The 20,806-nt window shown below is 42.9% G+C and overlaps 1 protein-coding gene and 1 non-coding gene across 2 annotated transcripts in view; both read left to right on the top strand.

Moving 5' to 3' along the window:
* LOC109936882 (tripartite motif-containing protein 55-like) overlaps positions 1 to 20,806 on the top strand; it is a 97,681-nt gene that overhangs the window by 11,204 nt on the left and 65,671 nt on the right. The gene's annotated exons all lie outside the window — the stretch shown is intronic.
* On the top strand, positions 609 to 699 carry trnay-gua. Its single transcript is given in 2 exon segments — positions 609 to 645; positions 664 to 699. It is a non-coding gene; the product is annotated as a tRNA-Tyr (tRNA).

Raw genomic sequence — 20,806 nt, 5'->3', positions numbered from 1 at the left:
TCTGAATAAATTGACATAATTGAATTGTTTTTAATGTTGAAAGTCCTACCGATGGAATGCAGGGCGATGCTTACTCCGGAGGTGAAAGTTTACGGACCAGAATCCGCAATTAACACAAAATAAAACGCAGCAAAGAGCTGCGGCTGCTACAAACAAAAACACAAATTGCTGCAGAAACTCAGCAGAGTCTGGCAGTATCTGAGGAGTAAGAAAACAATGTGCAGGTATTGAAGAAGGGCCATTGGACTAGAATAATTGCTGTCCACAGCTACGGCCAGACCTGCTGAGTTTCTGCAGCAGTTTTTGTCGGTAATTAAAAATGTAGTGAGCCTTTGGGCACCAACTTATTCCCGAAGAGACAGTCTTCTGGAAGTCATTACCGATAAGTGCAATTCTTTCTTGTGATCATTTGAAAATAGAGAAACGATTACAGGAGCAGTTTGAATGGTGGGGGGGGCGGCGTCCTGAACTTTGAAGTGAGTCAGTCTGCTGCAGTGTTCAGTATAGGATTCCGCAGGCAAAACTGCCTAAAATAAGAAGATCATTTTGATTCACCACCCATAGCTTTTTCATTTGTTATTGAATCCGGCAGTACTTTGTTTCCAACGCCTTCGATAGCTCAGCTGGTAGAGCGGAGGACTGTAGAGGTTACAACTTCAGGAAATCCTTAGGTCGCTGGTTCGATTCCGGCTCGAAGGACGATATATTTTACTTTTGGTTTCTCAACACTTTCTGCTAATAATAAAGCCAGATTTTTTTGGAAGGTAATACATATATTTTGCGGGCGATAATTTATATTACTGCAGTGGCAGCCGTATTCACAGGGGAAGGACATGGACAAATAGAATTAACCGGGTGGGGAACTCTGTATAACGCAGGGATTAGGCAAACGCTATGACCACGTTTATATCCCAAACACCAAAAAGCCCTGTTTGTTCTCTGTGTAACCTCGAGGTTTGTGACATAGGAGGGCTAAGTGCAATCAGCTCTGACGCTCACAACTCAAGAGCTGTCACCTTCACTTGGGATCTGAGCCCGAAGCAGAATACAACAAGAATCATGAAGCTCAGAGGAAGCTATTCAGCCCATCAATCCTGTACTGGCTCTTTGAAAGAGTTGTCCAATTTATTTCCAAATCCAAACTTTTCCCCATAGCTTTGCAAATTAGGCCCATACATGTGCATGACCAACTGACCACCAGATTCTAAGGCATACTCCAGATCTTAACAACATACCTACATGAAGATTTCATAGATCACAGAATTCCTACGGTGTGGAAACAGGCCCTTCAGCCCAACAAGTCCACACCGACCCTCAGAGCATCCCACCCGGACTTTAGTTCTTTTAACTCAATAACATCTGGTCACTGACTCACTCACCAGAAGAAATGGATGTCCCCCTACTTGTTCGATCAAAGCTTCTCAGAATTTTAAATATCTGCATCTGGTCTCTTAATGTTCACTTGTCTAAGGAGATCAATCTCAGTTTCTCTAACACAAAAACAGAAACTGCCAGAGAAATTCAGGAAGTCTGGCAGCATCTGTGGAGAGAGATGCAGAGTTAACGATTTGAGTCCAGTGATGAAGGGTCACTGGACCAGAAGCATTGCCTGCTTTCTCTCCAATAATGCTGCCAGACCTGCTGAGTTTCTCCAGCACTTTCTATTTTTGTTTCAGATTTCCAGCATCTGCAGTTCTTGGTATTATCCTGGTTTCTTGAATCTCTCCACACAATTGAACTCTCTTGTCCCTGGCAGCATTCTGATAAATCTCTCCTGTATCTTCACCAAGGTGCTAATATTCTTTCAACACTATGGTGCCCAGAATTGAACACATTACTTTGTCTGAGGCCTAATTAGAAATTTTAGAAAATTTTGCATTCGGTACCACTATTTACAAAATCAAATATCCAATGCATTATATCTCAATTATCGTTGTCATTTTCAAAGATTTGGGATTATATGCCCTCAGGTTTCCCTTTTCTCCATCCCCCCAAACTAGTACCAATTAGATTATAACATACTGACTGATCATGTTATCTTATTCAAAAATGTGTCACTTCACACTTATATGTGTTTATAGGTATATGTCATGTGCCTGCCAATTCCTCCAATCTGTCAGGACCTCTCCAATACTATCATAATCTCAATTTTGTATCATCTGTCCATTGTATTTCCCCTACTCAAGTTCAGATCACTCATAGGGAAAGCGATGGTTCTAATGACACCTCCTGGGATCCTCAATACATTGTTCTTTCCAGTCAGTACAACATGTAATGACAGTTCCAGATCTCACGTGATCAAGAATCACATGACCCCCCCCACATGATCAAGTCTCCAGGGATACATCCAACACCACTGAGAAATACTAACCATTTCATAGAAACATAGGAGATAGGAGCAGGAGTAGACAATTCGGCCTCTCGAGCCTGCTCTGCCATTCAATACAACAATGACTGATCATCGAGCTCAATACCCTAATCCTGCCCCTCCACCATATTCCTCAGTCCCTTTAGCCACAAAAGTTATATCTACCTCCTTCATGAAAACATGTAATGTTTTGGCCTCAACCAATTTCTGTGGTAGTGAATTCCACAGGCTTACCACTCTCTGGGTGAAGAAATTTCTCCTCATCTCAGTCCTAAAAGACTTATCCCTTATCCTTAAACTATGATTCCTGGTTCTGGGCTCCTCCACCATTGGGAACATTCTTCTTGCATCTAACCTGTCTAGTCCTGTTAGAATTTTATAGCTTTCTATGTGATTTCCACACCACCACACCACCACCCCCGCACCCCATCTCTCCCCACCCCTCCGCCCCGCTCATTCTTCTGAACATCAGTGAACACAATCCTAATTGATTCAATCTCTCCTCATACGACAGTCCTGCCATCCCAGGAATCAAGTAGGTGAAGCTTCACTGCACTCTCTTCAGGATACCATAGTCCTTGTCAACATAGTTGTCCGGCTTTAGTAACAGAACAATCCAGCTCATCGAGCCATAGAGTCATACAGCATGGAAACAGACCCTTCAGTCCAACCAGTCAATGCCAACCATAATCCCAAACTAAACTAGCTCTATCTGCCTGCTCCCAGCCCATATCCCTCCAAACCTTTCCTATTCAAGTAGTAATCAAAATGTCTTTTAAATGTTATAATTGTACCCGCATCCACCACTTGATGCTGCTTCACTGTGATGTAGTGCCCCCTGAACTAATCCAGTTTTATTTCTGTTATTTCACCTACAACACCATTCCAAACATTACTCACTGTATGATTAAGCGCTTCCTGACTTTCATGCTGAATTAATATTTTATCAGATTAGTCGCTGTTACTATGTTTCACTTGCTTGCAGAGTTTTCAAATAATTTTCATTTTTGATCCAATGGCTGTGAGCAGGAAAGGCACTTCAGTGATAATTATCCGCAGTTTTTCAAAACTTGCTGCTATTCCAATCAAGTCCAGTGAGAGGTGATCGTTCATGATATTATGTTGTGCACATCAAGCACTCTGCCAACATTCTCCAGGATACATTGTCGGGCACACATTAAACTGATAACGTTTTTGCCAATTTACTATTGACATACTCCTAATGGCTGGTTAAATACATTGAATATTATTTTGACCCTCTACACGTCTGCCTGAATGTGTCACATTACACTGATTATCTGCATGGCAACAATGATTGTGCAGATATATTGTTAGCCACGACTGGATCTGCAGTATATCACTTCTCATTCAAAACGTTATGATCTGCAATTGTGCCAGAATGAATTGCAGTGACCAAGAAATGTGACTTCAAGACAGGTTTGAGAACCACGACAAATCTGGTTTTGGGCCTAATTTGAATAGCACTAATGAGCTGCACAGGTTTAAGGTGAGAGGGGAAAGATTTAAAAGAGATCTAAGGCACCTTTTTCACACAGAGGGTAGTGCATGTATGGAATGTGCTGCCAGAGAAAGTGGTACAGGCTAATACAATTACAACATTTAAGAAGCAGCTGGATGGGTATATGGAAGGGCAAGTTATTGCAGCTGCAATATAAAATGACGTTACATTTGTCAAGTCATGAATAAGCAATTTCAGAAACTGAACACTGATGGAGTATGCCTTTATGGGTAAGGAAATTCATGAGTTTAGTAGAAAAACTTCATCATTAGCTCATTTATTTTGGGGTATCTAAATTATGGAGTTAGGTCTCAGATCAGCCATGATCTCATTGAATGGTGGAACAGGCTCGAGGAGCTGAACGGCCTACTCCTGTTCCTATATTGGATAGGTCATTGATAAAGCAGCTGAAGACGGTTGGTCCTAGGATACTGGTTGACAAACATATAGCCCTGCATTGATACTTCCCAGATTGGCTCCTCATTTTTAGGTAGGTGTGGTGCTGCTCCAACCATAGCCTGGAGAACATTCAAAAGCAACTTCAAATCAACAGCTATGTCTCATAAATAGTTCAGAACAAAGCAATGCTTTGAATTCCCACAGTGGCTTAGCAATTAATATTACTACTTCACAGCTACTTGGGACTTGGGTTCAATTCTACCTTTAGGTAGCTGCCTGTGTGGAGTTTGCATGTTCTCCCTGTTTCTGCAAGGGCTTCCTCCCATAGTCCAAAGATGTGCAGGTTAGGTGACTTGACCATGCTAAATCAGCCCATAGTGTGCAGGGCAGAGTCATGTGGTGGGATGCTTTTCAGAGGGTTGGCGTGGACCTGATGGGCCAAATGGCCTGCTTCACACTGTAGCAATTCCTTAAAAAAAAATTATTTGTCATAGTAAGAATACCCCATGTGTCTCTTTAAAATTGAAATACTTCTTCAAATTTTTAATTTTATTTCAAACCAACATGCAGCTAAGGTAGAGGGTAAAGTTGCCATAGCCTTACCAGACCATGGATGATTGGTTTGTGGTTTAACCTGAGGGTCACTGTGCCTTCACATGAAGGGAGAGGTTGAGACAGAGAGTCCTTCACAGTAACTTCAGCCCATACAGGAATTGAACCCACACCTCTGGTATCATTCTGCAATGCAAGCCAGCTAACTGACCCTCCACCCCCTCCCAAATGCATAGAGTATTGAAAAGAAACAAAAACAGCAAAAGCTGGACAAACTCAGCGTGTCTGATAGACTCTGTGGAGTGAAAGCAAAGGTAACATTTCAAGTCCAGTGACCTTTCTTCAGAAAACTGAAAAAACTGCAAATGTTGAAAATCAGAAACAAAAATAGAAATTGCTCCGAAATTGCTAAGAACTGAGGAAGGGTCTCTTGCCCCAAAACGTTAACTCTGATTTCTCTCCACAGTTGCTGTCAGACCAGCTGATTTTGTCCAGTAATTTCTGTTTCTGTTTGTGACCCTTCTTCAGAACTGTTCTCAAGTGCTGAAACGTTAACTCTGTATTCTGTCCACAGATGCTGACAGATCTGCTGAGTTTCTCCAGCAATTTCTGATTTTGTTTCAGATATTCAGCATCCACAGTTTTTTGTTTTATTTAAATGATGTTAGGGGCCATTTCATCTCTTTATCAGTAAAACAAAAAGTGACAGTGTGTTCTGTTTCATCATGAAAGAAAATACAAGCTAAGTGCAGCATTTCTTTGCTATTTTATGCTTTGGCTGGGGTCGAAGTTCGAGAAGGCTTGGACAGAGCTGTCAATACTGTCAGCAGTCATTGTCATGATCCCAAGCTATTTTAATAAAACACAATTCACATATTACGGTATTACTATTTTGGGAGCTGTGAATTTGGCAAAAGGTATTCTATTTGATGTTGTTTGTTTCAACTTGGTTAAAGAACATTTCTTGCTAAATGTGAGTGTCCAGAGAAGCAGCTGTTTTGAGAGTCAGTGCTGACAGGTGTAGGTTTGGAGAGAAAGAAAGAGATAGGCAGCAGCTCTGGCAGTCAGTGTCATTTAGTGTCAGTTTCATATAAGGCAATAATGGTGCACTGCAAACATAGCAACAGCTGACATACTGCTGCTAAAAGCATCATCGAACCTACCAATCCAATCCGAGACAATGTCAGACATGCAGAAACAGTAGGATGTGTTCCAATCAGCTGGGTCACAGCCTCAGACCAAGCCGGGCAGAAAAAGCAAGAGAAGCTGGGAGGCAGCTTCATTTCTGAACCTAACTTTAATAGTTAGCACTGATCTCGGAAACTTTCTGTCATGACCACTTCCATGGACTACAACCTTTTGGCCAAAGACCGGCAAACCATGGACAACTTGGAAAAGCAACTGATTTGCCCAATCTGTTTAGAAATGTTTTCCAAACCCGTTGTTATTCTCCCATGTCAGCATAACTTGTGCCGGAAGTGTGCGAGCGACATGTTCCAGGTAAGTTAAGAGCCATGTATGGGTCATGTGTGAGAGTGAGAAAGCACAAAGTGAATTAATTTGTACAGCAGTGATCACACAACGAGTTTTGTACTCCTGATCTAAAGGACAGAATGGCCTCCCTCATCAGAAAACAGGTCATGATCATTTACCCCAGCAAGGGCTAGAGCAGCATGAGGTTTTAACTGATATTCTATGCAACATTCTTTTCGTTCCACAACTTTTTCTAAGGAATTTTGTGGGAAAATGCCTTTCTTGGGAACATAGTTTAAGGAGGCTTTTTTAGGGAAATAGAGTGATAAGCAACATGCTTGAGCAATTTAGGCCTTTACGGAGACATAGAAACACAAGTAGGCCATTCAGCCCCTCAAGCCTGTTCCACCAATCAATGAGGTCCTGCCCGATCTGTGGCCTAACTCCATATAAAAACTGTAAAAAAGCTGCGGATGCTGTAAACTGATAATCAGTTCTGAGGAAGGGTCACCGGACCTGAAACATTACCCCTGATTTCTCTTCACAGATGCTGCCAGACCTGCTGGGCTTTTCCAGCAATTTCTGTGTTTGTCCCTAACTCCATATACCTGCCTTTGGTCCATATCCTTAAATACCCTTGTTTAACAAAAGTTTATTTATCACAGATTTAAAATTAACAAATGATCCAGCATCCACTACAGTTTGCGGATGAGAGTTCCAAATATCTACCAACCTTTGCATGTAAAAATGCTTCCTAGTGTCTCTCCTGAATGATTTGGTCCCAACTCTCAGACTATGCCCCCTAGTTCTAGTATCCCCTATCAATGGGAGTAGTTTATCTTTATCTCCTCTGTCCTTTCCTGTTAATATCTGAAGACTTTGATTAGAGCACCCCTTAACTTCTAAATTCTAGAGAAAACAGGCATAATTTATATAATCTCTCCTCATAACTTAATCCCTAAAGTCCAGATATCATTCTTGTAAACTTACATTGTGCTCCCTCCAAGGTTTAATATATGCTTCCCAAGGTGTGAGGCCCAGATCTGCTCACAGAACTCGAAGTGAGTTCTTCGGGATCTGTGCTTCAGTCACTTTGAGATTTGGTTATTCATTATTCCTGGATGGTGTCTCGTCTTGTACCTTTCACAAATTTCAGGTCATCGAAAACTCCACTGTCTATGTTCTTATTCAGACTGGTTACCCATTACCCCGTACATACTGCTGGCTCTCGGTTAAGCAGTACCTTGATTTAAAATTTCTCAGCTTTTTCAAATCTCGCCATGCCTTACCTCTCCCTAGCTCTACAATCTGGGGAAAAAAAAATCTGGTTCGCTAATTTCTTGTTCAGGGAAGGAAGCTGCCATCCTGACCTGGTATGGTCTACATGTGACTCCGGACCCACAGCTATGTGGTTGTTTTCTGGGCAGTTAGGGATGGGCAAGAAATACGATGGCCTAGCAGGTGACCCCCACATCCTGTGGATGAATGCAATGTTGCCCGGCTACAAATTCTGGAATTCTTGCCCTACTTTTGTCTGTTGAAGATGCTTTGTAAAACCCACGTCTCTTGCTCTGATATTCCCTTACACAGTTCGGTGGCACGTTTTGTTGCATAATGCACTCTTGAAGGGTCTTGGAATAATTAACATGAAAACATATGACACAGTATTATTGTAAGCTATTTATGTTTTGAAAATGTTTATCCATTTTCCTATGGGTTGATACCACATACTGTACTCTGTCTTACTATACACCACATTCCAAATGCTGATCCAAAGATTCCTCAGGACATGACCCTAACATTTCGAATGAGACTGAATTTCCTGCCAGAATTCCAGGCTCAGTGTAAGTACAGACTTTATTACACGTTAATCCCTGATACTGTTGACCCAGGTAGACAGAAGCCCCATTGCCAGTGGGTCAGCAGGCTGCCGATCAATCGCCATCAGCCTTGTGTGTGACGGCACACGTCCAATTTTTCTGGTGCAGGAGGAGTGGAGTCACATCTATGTCTGGGAGCCCACCCATTGGAGGCTATTTCCTCCCAGTGGAGACTAATAAAATTCGACTATCTGCAATTACTAACTACCAAAATGTCCGAATCCCAAAAGAGCTGATGGGATGAAAACTCTTGGCATGCCGTTTCCCTGCCTCGCCTCTTCATCTCAATACAATTTGTCTTAAAAGCAATTTCATCCATCGTGAAATGAGTTATAACCCTTTGAAAATGTCTGGCACAGTTGGCTCTTCACTATTGTGGGTGAAGGTCAATTACAGTAACTATGATGAGAAAATAATGAAGCCTCTGAGAAACTTTGTCACCACCAGGTCTTAAGGAGTTTCTCGCATGCAGCCCATGGCATGTTTCACTTTACCTCTGAGTTTTATGCGAAACCTATTTCCGCCACCATCAGTGGGGTTCTGAGACCCTTTCACTTACTCCCAGAAACACCTTCGCCCATACAACTGACCTATCCCCAGTCACACCATCGCCCATACAATTTACTCACCCCCAGTCACACCACCCTCATTAGAGGTCACACCCCCAGGGACACCATCCTTGTTACAGCTTACACTCCTGCCATCAAACAAACACAGATATTACATGAAGAATGCTAAGCAGATGTTTAAATCAACATTATTGCTGTAATTCTCAATATAATTAATATATGCACATTTTTGAGCCAAGTTCACTCTCTTTATCTTTTTGTATTTAGTTTTACTGTTACGTACTAATCTATCATAATATAACTACTCTAAACATACTTTTCTCTTCTGCCTCCTGCTCCAAATGACCATTTTGAAGTCCGTATAACTTGTCAAAATGGTCCTATTTGTTCGTCCACAGTCTGCCTCCAAAGCTTAATTTCTCAGCCAGTTAAAAAGCAAACAGGTCGACATGGCCATAACATTGATATTCTACCAAGTCGTCTTGCTAATCCTAGAATGGGGATAATAAACTGTGCCTTATTATATCAATAATGTTGTTGGCGGTGTTATCAAATGAATGTTGAAGTGCTTTTACAAGATTTATAGAAGCATAAAATCCTTACAGTGCAGAAGCAAACCATTCAGCCTATTGTTCCCGCACCAACTCCCTGATGAGCATCCCTCCCAGATCCCTATACCCTATCCCTATAACCCTGCATTTCCAATGGCCAATCCACCTAACTTACATATCTTTGGACTGTGGAAGAAAACCAGAGCACCCAGAAGAAACCCACGCAGACACAGGGAGAATGTGCAAAATTTTTCTCTCTGTTTTTTTACTGGAGCTGTTGAAACAGTTTTTAAAAATTGCTTGAAGCATTGCTAAATTATTAGAAAAAGGACTTTAAGTAAGAATAACAAGTACTTGTATAATTACCTTATCAATAACTCCATAATGCCTTTATGTTGAATGTGCAAAATAGTCTTTAATTTCTTCTATTTGAGATTCATATGAACTAATCTAACAAGGGTAAATTATTAGCAGTAGTGACAGGAAAATATTAATTTCCCTCCTGTTAATGTGTACAGTCTCATGGTTGTTTATTTTCTTTCTGTACAAGATGTTAAAAATTAAAAGAGATTTCTGATATGGATATGTTTTAAAGATAGTTTTAGACCTCTAACATGAGCCAATTCAAATAGCTGTAGCCATACATTTCTACTCCCTGATCTGAATTTCTCCAATATTCAATTTGATTTGGTTTGATTTGACTTGATTTTTCATTGTCATGCGTACAGTGAAAAGTATTGTTTTGTGTGCTATCCAGGTAAATCATACCTTACATAAGTACGTCAGGGTAGTAAAACAGAATGCAGAATGTAGTGTTACAGCTACAGAGAAAGTGCAGAGAAAGATCGACTTTAATATTTGAAAGATCCGTTCATAAGTGTGATAACAGCAGGGAAGAAGCTGTTCTTGAATCTGTTGGTACGTGTTTTCAAACTTTTATATCTTTTGCCCAATGGAAGAGGGTGGAAGAGAGTCTAACCAGGGCGGGAGGTGTCTTTGATAATGTTGGCTGCTTTTCCAAGGCAGCAGGAAGCATAGACAGAGTCAATGATGGGAGGCTGATTTGCATATTGGCTGGGCTGCATTCACAACTCTCTGTAATTTTTTGCAGTCATACCAAGCTGTGATGCATCAGGATAGGATGCTTTCTATGGTACATCCATAAAAATTGATAAGAATCATTGTGGACATATCGAATTTCCTTAGCTTTCATGACTGTAGTGTGGACGTGGATGGACCAGGACAGATTGTTGGTGATATTTACTCCTAGGAAGTTGAAGCTCTTGACTGTCTACACCTCAGCACCATTGGACAGGGGCATGTCCTCCACTCCATTTCCTGAAGTGGATGACCAGCTCTGTTGTTTTGCTGACATTGAGGAAGAGATTGTTGTCTTTACACCATGTCACTAAGCTGCCTTTCTCCTTCCTGTGCTCTGTCTCATAGTTATTTAAGATCCAACCCACTATAGTGGTGTCATCAGAAAATTTGTAAATGGAGTTAGAGCTGAATTTTGCCACACAGTTGTGAGTGTATAAGGAGTACAGTAAGGGGCTGAGTACACAGCTTTGTGGGGCACTGGTGTTCAGGATTATCATGGGGGAGGTGTTGTCATCATTCTGAATGATTGCGGTCTGCAGGTCAGGAAGTTGAAGATCCAGTTGCAGTGTCTTAGGTCTCATAGCTTGGAGATGAATTTGGTTGGGATTATGGTGTTGAAGACAGAGCTAAAGTCAATAAGTATAGGTCCTTGTTATCCAGATGTTCCAGGGATGAGTGTAGATCCAGGGAGATGGCACCTGCTGTGGACCTATTGTAACGGTAGGTGAATTGTGACAGATGAGGCTGGAGTTGATGTGTGCCATGACTAACCTCTCAAAGTACTTCATTATGATGGATGTCAGAGCCACTGGGTGGTAGTCATTAGGCACGCTGTCTGATTTTTCTTTGGCCCTGGGATGATGGTGGTCTTCTTGAAGCAGATGGAAACCTCACATTATAGTAAGGAGAGGTTAAAGGTGACTGCGAACACTCCCTCCACCTGGTCCAAGCAGGATCTGAGAGCACGGCCGGGGACCCAATCTGGGCCAGTCACTCTCCATGGGTTCACTCTCAAGATAGCCGCTCTGACATCTGTGGCAGTGACCGTGGGTACAGGTGCACCCTATCTTTTATTATTAGAGGAATTTAACATAGATGTTATGTTCAGTTAAACAGGGCTGCAGTGAGACCATATCTCAAATACTGTGTGCAATTCTGGTCACCTTATTTAAGAAAGGATGTAAATGCATTGGAAATGGTTCACAGGAGGTTTAGTAGATTGATCCCTGGAATGAGTGGGTTGACTTCTGAGGATGTGTTGCACAGAGCCTGAGCTTGTTTGCTCTGGAATTTAGAAGAGAGATAGTAAGAACTGCCGATGCTGGAGTCAGAGATAACACAGTGTGGAGCTGGAGGAACACAGCAGGTCAGGCAGCATCAGAAGAGTAGGAAAGTTGACATTTCGGTTTGGGACCCTTCCTCAGAAATGGGGGAAGGGGAAGGGAGCTCAGAAATAAATAGAGAGAGGAGGGGTGGGGGTTGGGGAAGGTAGGTGGGATGGTGATAGGCGAGTGCAGGTAGGGAGTGGTGGGGATTGCTCAGTGAGGTGGGAGGAGTGGATAGGTCGGAGAGAAGATGGACAGGTCAAGGAGGCGGGAATGAGAGGGAGGGTTGGTCATGGGATGAGGCTGGAGGTGGGGAGATTTTGAAACTGGCAAAGTCCACATTGAGACCTTTGAGTTGTAGGCTCCCAAGGCGGAATATGAGGTGCTGCTCCTCCAGTTTCCAGGTGGCATCATTGTGACACTGGCGGAGGCCCAGGATGGACATGTCACCCAGGGAGTGGGAGGGGGAGTTGAAATGGTTCGCGACTAGAAGGTGTTGTCATTTGTCACAGAGTGCAGGTGCTCTACAAATTGGTCTCCAAGCCTCCGCTTGGTCTCACCGATGTAGAGGAGGCCACATCGGGAACAGCGGATGCAATAGACCACATTGACGGATGTGCAGGTGAACCTGATTCTGATATGAAAGGTTTGTTTGGTGCCTTGGATGGAGGTGAGGGGGGAAGTGTAGGGGCAGGTGTAGCACTTCCTGCGGTTGCAGGGAAAGGTGCCGGGGGCGGTGGGGCTGGTGGGGAGTGTGGAGCGGATAAGGGATTCACGGAGAGAGTGGTCCCTACAGAAGGCAGATAATGGTGGGGAGGGAAATATATCCTTGGTTGTGGGGTCAGATTGCAGGTGGCGGAAGTGGCAGAGAATGATATGTTGAATCTGGAAGTTAGTGGGGTGGTATATGAGGACAAGAGGGATTCTATCTTTGTTTTTGTTGGAGAGAAGGGGATGCGAGGGCAGTGGTACGGGAAATGCAAGGGATGCGGTTGAGGGCATTTTCGACTACCAAAGGGTGGAAGTTGCAGTCCTTGAAATAAGAGGACATCTGGGATGTTTGGGAGTGGAATGCCCCATCTTGGGAGCAGATGCGGTGGAGCTGGAGGAATTGAGAGTAGGGGGTCGCATTCTTGCAGAAAGGTGGGTGACAGGAGGTGTAGTCTAGGTAGCTGTGGAAGTCAGTGGGCTTGAAATAGATGTTGGTGTCTAAGACCCTGAATGATCTTGATAAGGTCAATGTGGGAAGGATGTTTCCTCTTGAGGGTCATTCCAGAAGAAAGGGGCACTGGTTTAAATTTAGAGGTCAAGAGGTGAACAGATTCTGGTTAGGCAGGGGTATCAAGGGTTATCGAAGGTAGACAAGAATGTAGAATTCAAATCACAGGCAGATCAGTCACAATCTTACTGAAAGTTGGAGCAGGCTGGAAAAGCTTAATTGTCAACGTCCATGTTTGTATGCACAAGCTTTCTATAATCATGAAAAAAATCTGACATTGTAAAGGTCATGAAGAGTAGCTTTTTAGTAAATGGAAGACCAGTTTAGTGTTTTTTTGGTGTTTAATGTCCAATTTCCTGATTGTTTTGGAGCTGGAAGTTGAAGTCTGATTCTGTGATGTGTAACTGGAACACAGTTCAGATTGACAGAATGCTGCATTATCAGTTCAGTGATCTTCAGCACAGCCACCACTGCCTTTCCGGTCAATTGACGGAAAAGATTCAGATGCTGCTATTTTAAGAGCAGAGAGTTCTCTTCTGATCAACATTCCTTCCTCAACGACTAAAACTGATTAACTCCTCATTCATCTAGTTATTGGGATCTTGCTGTGTGCTGATGAGGTTTCCTGAATGTGGTGACACATTAAAGGTAATAGTTGGGATTTGTTGCACTTTGGAATGAGATGACATACCTTCTAAACTTAAAACTTTTTTTACACCTACTTTTTCAGTCAAAGACTATGGTGGTCAATTTTCCAGCACCTACGTAAGTATGGCACAGAGAATTGCTCTTGACCTACACTCTCCTGTTCAGGCATCAGAATACAATCATTTCATGGCCTGGGGCATTACCATGACTTGGATGTTCGGGTGCAGGTACAGCTCTTCCCTGGGTCTGGATCCTAAGGATTAAGTGAAAATGTAGAAGCAGCTGAACATCAAGCCTTCAGGATCAAGTCTTCTGGCTCCTGTCTTTTTGGGGTGAGATGGGAGGAGCAGGGTGTCTTTCACAGCAGCAAAACTTTACCGGAAATAACCAGGAAGCCCTGGAGAAACGCAGCAGGTCTGGCAGTATCTGTGGAGAGAGAAACCATGTCAATGTTTCATGCTGACCCCTGGGACCAATGAGACTCTCAAATTGCTAAGGGTCCAGGACCAGATCACGTTTCACTGGGATGCTCAGCGCATGAAAAATCTGCCCAAAACCTTTTTGTTTCTTTTTGCCCCTTCAGAATACATTTGTTGGGATAAAAAAAATGATTAAAAAGTGATGAGGCCATTTTTGCCCAGTTCACTGCCCAATTTTATGGAACTTCAAGACACAGCTTCATTGCAGACTTGGAAGGAACTGTTCCCAATGTTTAGCTTCATTTTGCTCAGATGGGCATCCCAGTGAAACGTGATCTGGTCCTGGACCCTTAGCAATTTGAGAGTCTCATTGGTCCCAGGGGTCAGCATGAAACATTGACATGGTTTCTCTCTCCACAGATACTGCCAGACCTGCTGCATTTCTCCAGGGCTTCCTGGTTATTTCCGGTAAAGTTTTGCTGCTGTGAAAGACACCCTGCTCCTCCCATCTCACCCCAAAAAGACAGGAGCCAGAAGACTTGATCCTGAAGGCTTGATGTTCAGCAGCTTCTACATTTTCACTTAATCCTTAGGATCCAGACCCAGGGAAGAGCTGTACCTGCACCTGAACATCCAAGTCATGGTAAAATTGGCAGCTATCGAAAATATGAGAGACCGGTGGTATATCTGTTTTCCGCTGCCAGAGACAGGGTGGATTTGGGACCAGCAGGCTGCCTGTTGAAAAAAGCAGCCAATTAGACTGATTAAGAACTTTGGTAGAGATAAGTTCAGGAGGCCACCTGGGATCTCCTGATTCCATTTGCAGTCACCTGATGTTGAGATGGGCAGACCAGGGGCAGACACTGAGTGAAGGCCTGAGTGCCAATGCTCCAGGCAGTCCCTAATTTTGGCCCTGTTTTGTCTGGGTGGAGATGCAGCGAAAGTTAACCCTGCAGAAGGCTTTCACCCTCTCATACCATCCACAATTCTTTCATTGAGATTTTTTTAAAAATTGGAAGAGACGGACCCTGCTGGTTGAAGCACTACCTCAGTTAATTACCCTAACACCTAGGAGCAGGAGTAGGCCATTCAGCCCCTTGAGCCAGTTCCACCATTCAATATGATCATTGCTGATCTTATCTCAGTTTCAACTCCATTCTCATGTTCTCCATTACCCTTCAACCCATTACTAATTAATAATCTGCCTATCTCGTCCTCAAATTTACTCAACATCCCAGCATTCACCATTCTTTGGGGAGTGAATTCCACAGATTCACGACCCTCTCAGAGAAGTAATTTCTCCTCATCTCTGTTTTAAATCTGCTACCCCTTATCCTAAAAGTATGATCTCTCATTCTAAGTTGCCCTGCATAAGGAAACATCTTCTCTATGTCTACTTTCTGATCGCCTTTAGCATCTTGTGCACCTCAATTAGATCGCCTCTTATTCTTCTAAACTCCATAGAGTATTGGCCTAAACTACTCAATCTCTCTTTGTAAGACAAACCCCCTCATCTCTGGAATCAATCTAGTGAACATCCTATGAACTACCTCCAATACAACTACATCTCTCCTCAATAAGGGGACCAAAACTGTACACAATACCCCAGGTGTGGTCTCCTTAATGCCTTGTATAGTTGCAGCAACACTTCCCCACTTTTATACTCTATTCCTTTAGCAAAAATGCCACAATTCCATTCGCGTTCCTTATTATATGCTCGACCTGCCTACTTTGTGCTCCAGTTGGTTGGTCCTCTGAAATTCGATGGTCTCTGAATGGTTCATCAGCTTCGAGAGCCCACCTACCTCCTTTACTTGTCTCAATGTCAATTAAGGGGCACTTGTTCAAAACTCTGAATGACTGGGCATGGGTCTGAGACCAAGATATATAGTTCTAAACCCTGCTTCCCATCCCCAGTGTGAAAAATCAGCCCACGAGCTCTGATATTTTATTGTAGAGACCATATTTTATTGTAGGCTAATCACTGATGCATAGAATTTCTCTAAGACACAAAATCAATGGCTGAAACACGTGCTTGCACCACTTATATTTTTTTTATAAAATGTTTAACCTATTTTTTTCTAAATAACCTGTTCAGAAATGTTATTACACACCTCAGGAGCAGATGGGACTTGAACCCAGTTCTACTCAGTCCAGGGGTAGGGGACATTACCCCTGCATCACAAGTGCACAGCTTGCTAGAACATTGGAAGTCAACTGTGATTAGGATTGATAAACCAAGAGTTGATATAAAAACTTTAGAATAAGAAAGAATAACAAGCCTCTCTCTCTCTGTATTCCTCTAGCTTTATGATAAAACCTGTTGTGTCAACCCTCACGTGCCTTCACTCCAACCCTTGATTCTTTCTAAGGAAGGATTATCCTGAAGCATTCAAAAGATGGTTCATCCAGTTTCTTTTTCTATTTCATGGGCACAGTGTTATAGTTTCCGCCAGGGGAGGTGTGTTGATGGGGGCCCCTGTAAATTTCAGCGCATCATTTACCCAGTTGCTCTCACTCCAATTCAGCTCCTTCCGTGGGTAAGTAATGGACACTTCCAACTCTGGTCACAATGTTCCAGCCGGAGGTTGGAGGTTGGGGGTAATGGGGAGGGCCACCTGGGGCAGTTTGCTCGGCCTTGTGTGAAAGGGGGGTGTTTGACTCTTTCATGGGGCCTTTACTGCAATCAGGGCTTTCTCCTTGCCCCACACCCCACCCGCCCGTCCCTCCATAGAGTGTCTCTCCCACCTTGGCCTTTGTGGTCAGACCTCCAGCATCAATCTGCTCAGGGCCTCCTGTCCCAACCTCACAGAGAGCTTTTCAGTCTTCCTTTGCATCTGACTTATTTCTTTACCTTGATGTGACTGGAAACAGTGCCAGCAATGATCAGGCTCTCATTGCCAATGCAAAGACTAGACGGCTGCCAGTCAGTCAGATGACCAGCCCCTCTCGGAGGTGAAGCCTCTTCCCACGTTTGGGGGTGGAGACCTTCAGGGGTTGGGGGTGACTTACCCACTGAGATCTTAGGTGGCAGGGAGGGAAATCATGCCACTGGTTAGGCACTGCACCCCACCCGTTCCCCCGTCTCTTGATCAATGTTTCCTTCTCAGCTGCTTTCCTTTGATGAATGTTTTGGATGTTTATTGTACATTTCCTCACTTTTTCTTCCAAGAGTGTCAATTCAGCGAGAGAAGCAGGATTCCATTACTCAATCAGGGGATGTGCCGGTATCTATTGCCCATCCCCAATTGCCCTGGAGCAATTGGTGGTGAGCTGTCCTCCCGTAGTCCATGATGAATAGTCCAGGGGTGATGCTGCTACTTACAAAGTGAATTTTTTGACTCAGTGGTGGTGAATGGCTTCTTTCCACTGGGTCTTAAAATGGTCCTTCTTTCAGAGGCAACTCTGTAGTAGTCAGTCAACAGCTGTGGACCATTTTTCCTCATTCTCTTGAGGCAACCAACTCTCAGCAGTAATATTCTTCCATTTCTCCATTTGCTACATCCCAGCTCTCAGCTTTGGGATGTCCAGGAAGCTACTTTAGGGAAGAACCTTTGCACAGACCTGAAGAGCAAAGCATTTGTAGAGGCAGAGCTTATTGTTTCACAGACCTCAATAGTCATGTGATAGACACTCTGCTGGAAGTTTGGAACTACTGCAGCTTAAAACAAGAATGCCAGTTGCTACATTATCATGTATACATTATAAATACTGTTTAAAGAAATATCTTAATGTCTGGCTTAAGCTTACCTGAGGAAGAGATGAAATTGTACTGATTGTAACAAGGTCAGCCAGCTAGACCTCATAGAATAGGCGTTCGCTGTTTGGGGCTTGTTAATCTGGTCCAATCAGGAAGCCCTGGCTGACATAAAAAGGTTGAGTGTCAGGGATATTAACTGTCTGGTGCCTGACTCTATATAAGGTAGTACTAAAGTCAAAGCCCATGGCAGTCTTTCAGCAGCTTGGTGTTGGTGCCCTCTTTGTCCAGCATGGTGATTTACCGGGCTAACGTGGCAATCTCTCAGCACAGCGTGATGATTATCTGAGGGCCTGTGGCAGTCTCTCAACCCGGCATGGCAGTCCCTCGGTGGGCCCGTGGTGGTCTTTCGGCCCAGCGTGGAGTTCCAGCCTCAAGTTGATTCAAGGCCTGATGCAGACTGGAGGCAAGGTGCTGGCATGGACTGGATTGGAAAGACTCTTATTCTGAACTTTTTTATTTCTCTATTTTTCTAACTTACGTCAATGATCTGTAATTCTGGACTTTTTATTTCTTTATTTTTTCTAGTTTTTTTAATCCTAAAACTTGTTCTGAAGAAGCTGTCTCTAGGTACCTTGTAACTGAGATGACACTGTAAGTGGCGACTTCTAAACTTTTTACTGTACTCGTTTGAGTACGTGACAATAAAGTTAATTCAATTCAACTCGACTGTTCGTTTTGAATAAAGTGTGACTTGGTGATAGGATACCAGCTTCTGTAGAGTTATTTCAGGGCCCATGCTAAAACAATGCCTGTCATCAAGATCATCTTAAAATAATCACCTAGTCTCTTTAGATCACAAGCAAATGTCTCTTGAAATTGTCAATAACAAACATGGCCTTGGTATGCAAAACTCCATCTGCACTTGTTCTCTTTATCCTTGGGGGAATCACTAACAGGATATCCTGTGCTTTCCAGGTTACCATTTACTCCATTGAGTTCAGTAAGGCCATGAAATGCTTTCAGTTGCTAATTCAATTGTTGGAGCATTTTTGTAATGTATTCTCCAAAATCCTTTATAGTGTATTCAAGTTCTTCACAGGACTTAAGAAAGAACTTCTGCTAAGTAATGATCAGGTTTGCAATTCCTGTGAGGTGCAGGTTAGTGGATCTTGGAGCATTTATCCATCTAACTGTAACCCACTTCATTGTCACCACCTGCCCACATCCCCCTCAGTGATGATTTGTTGCATGGTCAGTACTCCTTCCTTACTCCCATTAATTCCCATTAATGAATGCATCTGGGCTGGTGCATGCATGGTCTGGACTGCTCAGTGAATGTTTAGTAGATGGATCTGCTTCATGCCTCTCCCTTGTTTCATCATCCTCACCCTGGAAAAAGTTATGAGGTCATTTCTGACTTTTCTTAATGGGTGGGGAACCAACCTCTCAGCAGCATATATTAGAAATTTGTGGGCAACTTGACCGTGATTTCCCTCTCTCCTGTCCTCTCTGCACCACCATATGTACATGGAAACCCATTTCCATTCTGTGATAGTAGGAACTGCCGATGCTGGAGTCTGAGATAACAAGGTGTAGAGCTGGATGAACACAGCAGGCCAGGCAGCATCAGAGGAGCAGGAAAGCTGACGTTTTAGGTCTGGACCCTTCTTTTGTTATCTTTTTAAACTTATGGCACTTAGCTTGCTTTATGAATGTTCTTTTCTTACTTCATTCAAGTTGGTTTGGAATATTGACAAAGCCAGGAAAAATCCTGATTTCAAGATGTACAACAACATCATCCTGTGAATGATCCAGTTTGTGGCTATGATTGTCAAAGATAATGGTACATCTTGGAATTGTCCATGTCTTTCTGACCATTAAACTTATGTAAGGTTTATTTAACATATGAGTTAGAGCACTCTGATTAGCAGAAAGACAAACTCATGTTGATATGTAGCACCTCCAACATCTCATTGTGTTTTTTAACCAGCCAATTACTTTTGAAATGATATCAGTGTGAATCTGTGGCAGATGTAACTACTGAACTACTATATTTGGAAGTTTTGTGTAATCTGTAACATACCCTGGCAAGAGGAAGGTGATGGACTAGTGATATTATTGCTGGACTGTTAATCCAGAGACCCAGGTAATGCTCTGGGTTCAAATCCCACCACAGCAGATGGTGGAATTTGAATTCAATAAATATCTGGAATCAGGAATCTAATGGTGACCATGTGTCAATTGTCAGGGGGAAAACCCATCTGATTCACTAATGTCTGCCATCCTTACCAGGTCTGGCCTACATGTGACTCCAGACCCACAGCAATGTGGTTGACTCTTGACTGCCCTCTGGGCAATTAGGGCTGGGCAATAAATGCTCGCCTGGCCAGTGATGACCTCATCCCATTAATGAATAAAAAAGTGCTTCCACAACCTGCAGAGACAGTAAATGGACAGTTCATCTGTTTTAAATGCTACAGTTGAAAGACTAAGAAGTAGCCTTTCAGTTCATGCTTTCCTGACATGCAGTTTCTGAGTGCATGTCAGCATTTATTGGGACAGCCCAATTGTAGAATCAGTCCATTACACAAAAAATGGCCTTAAATTTCCTTGAGCCCTTTGCCAATGTAACTTTGCAGGAAATTAAGCAAGAATCATGCCTCTCCAAAATTTCCTATGCACTTCCAACAACGTTATGCCAAAAAAAATCAAAGAAAATTCAGAACCTTTGAAATTATTCTGCTTTCCCCACCTACCTTGAATATTCTTGTTGTTCCATGAGGCTTCAAAAAAGTGTACATCAACATTCAGAAAACATATGTGCTACTGGTTTAAATAATAATTTGATAGATATTCATTTTAAAATGAAATAGCCTGGAATATCCTTGCATAAATGCTGCTGTGCTGTGTATAAAGCGAAGACCCTGCTGAGAGGCAGCAGGAGGTCCTAACACATTCAAGGCCAATAACTTCAGTAGTAAATGTGACAGCTGTTATGTTCATTCACAAATACATTTTTTTTGTCTTGTGCCAGATTTTCACACTTTGATGAGTCACGATTTGTTATAGATGATACAATGCTT

This window comes from Rhincodon typus, chromosome 4 (assembly GCF_021869965.1).
Source record: "Rhincodon typus isolate 14 chromosome 4, sRhiTyp1.1, whole genome shotgun sequence".
NCBI lineage: Eukaryota > Metazoa > Chordata > Chondrichthyes > Orectolobiformes > Rhincodontidae > Rhincodon > Rhincodon typus.
This window is presented reverse-complemented; position numbering and strand designations above follow the sequence as displayed.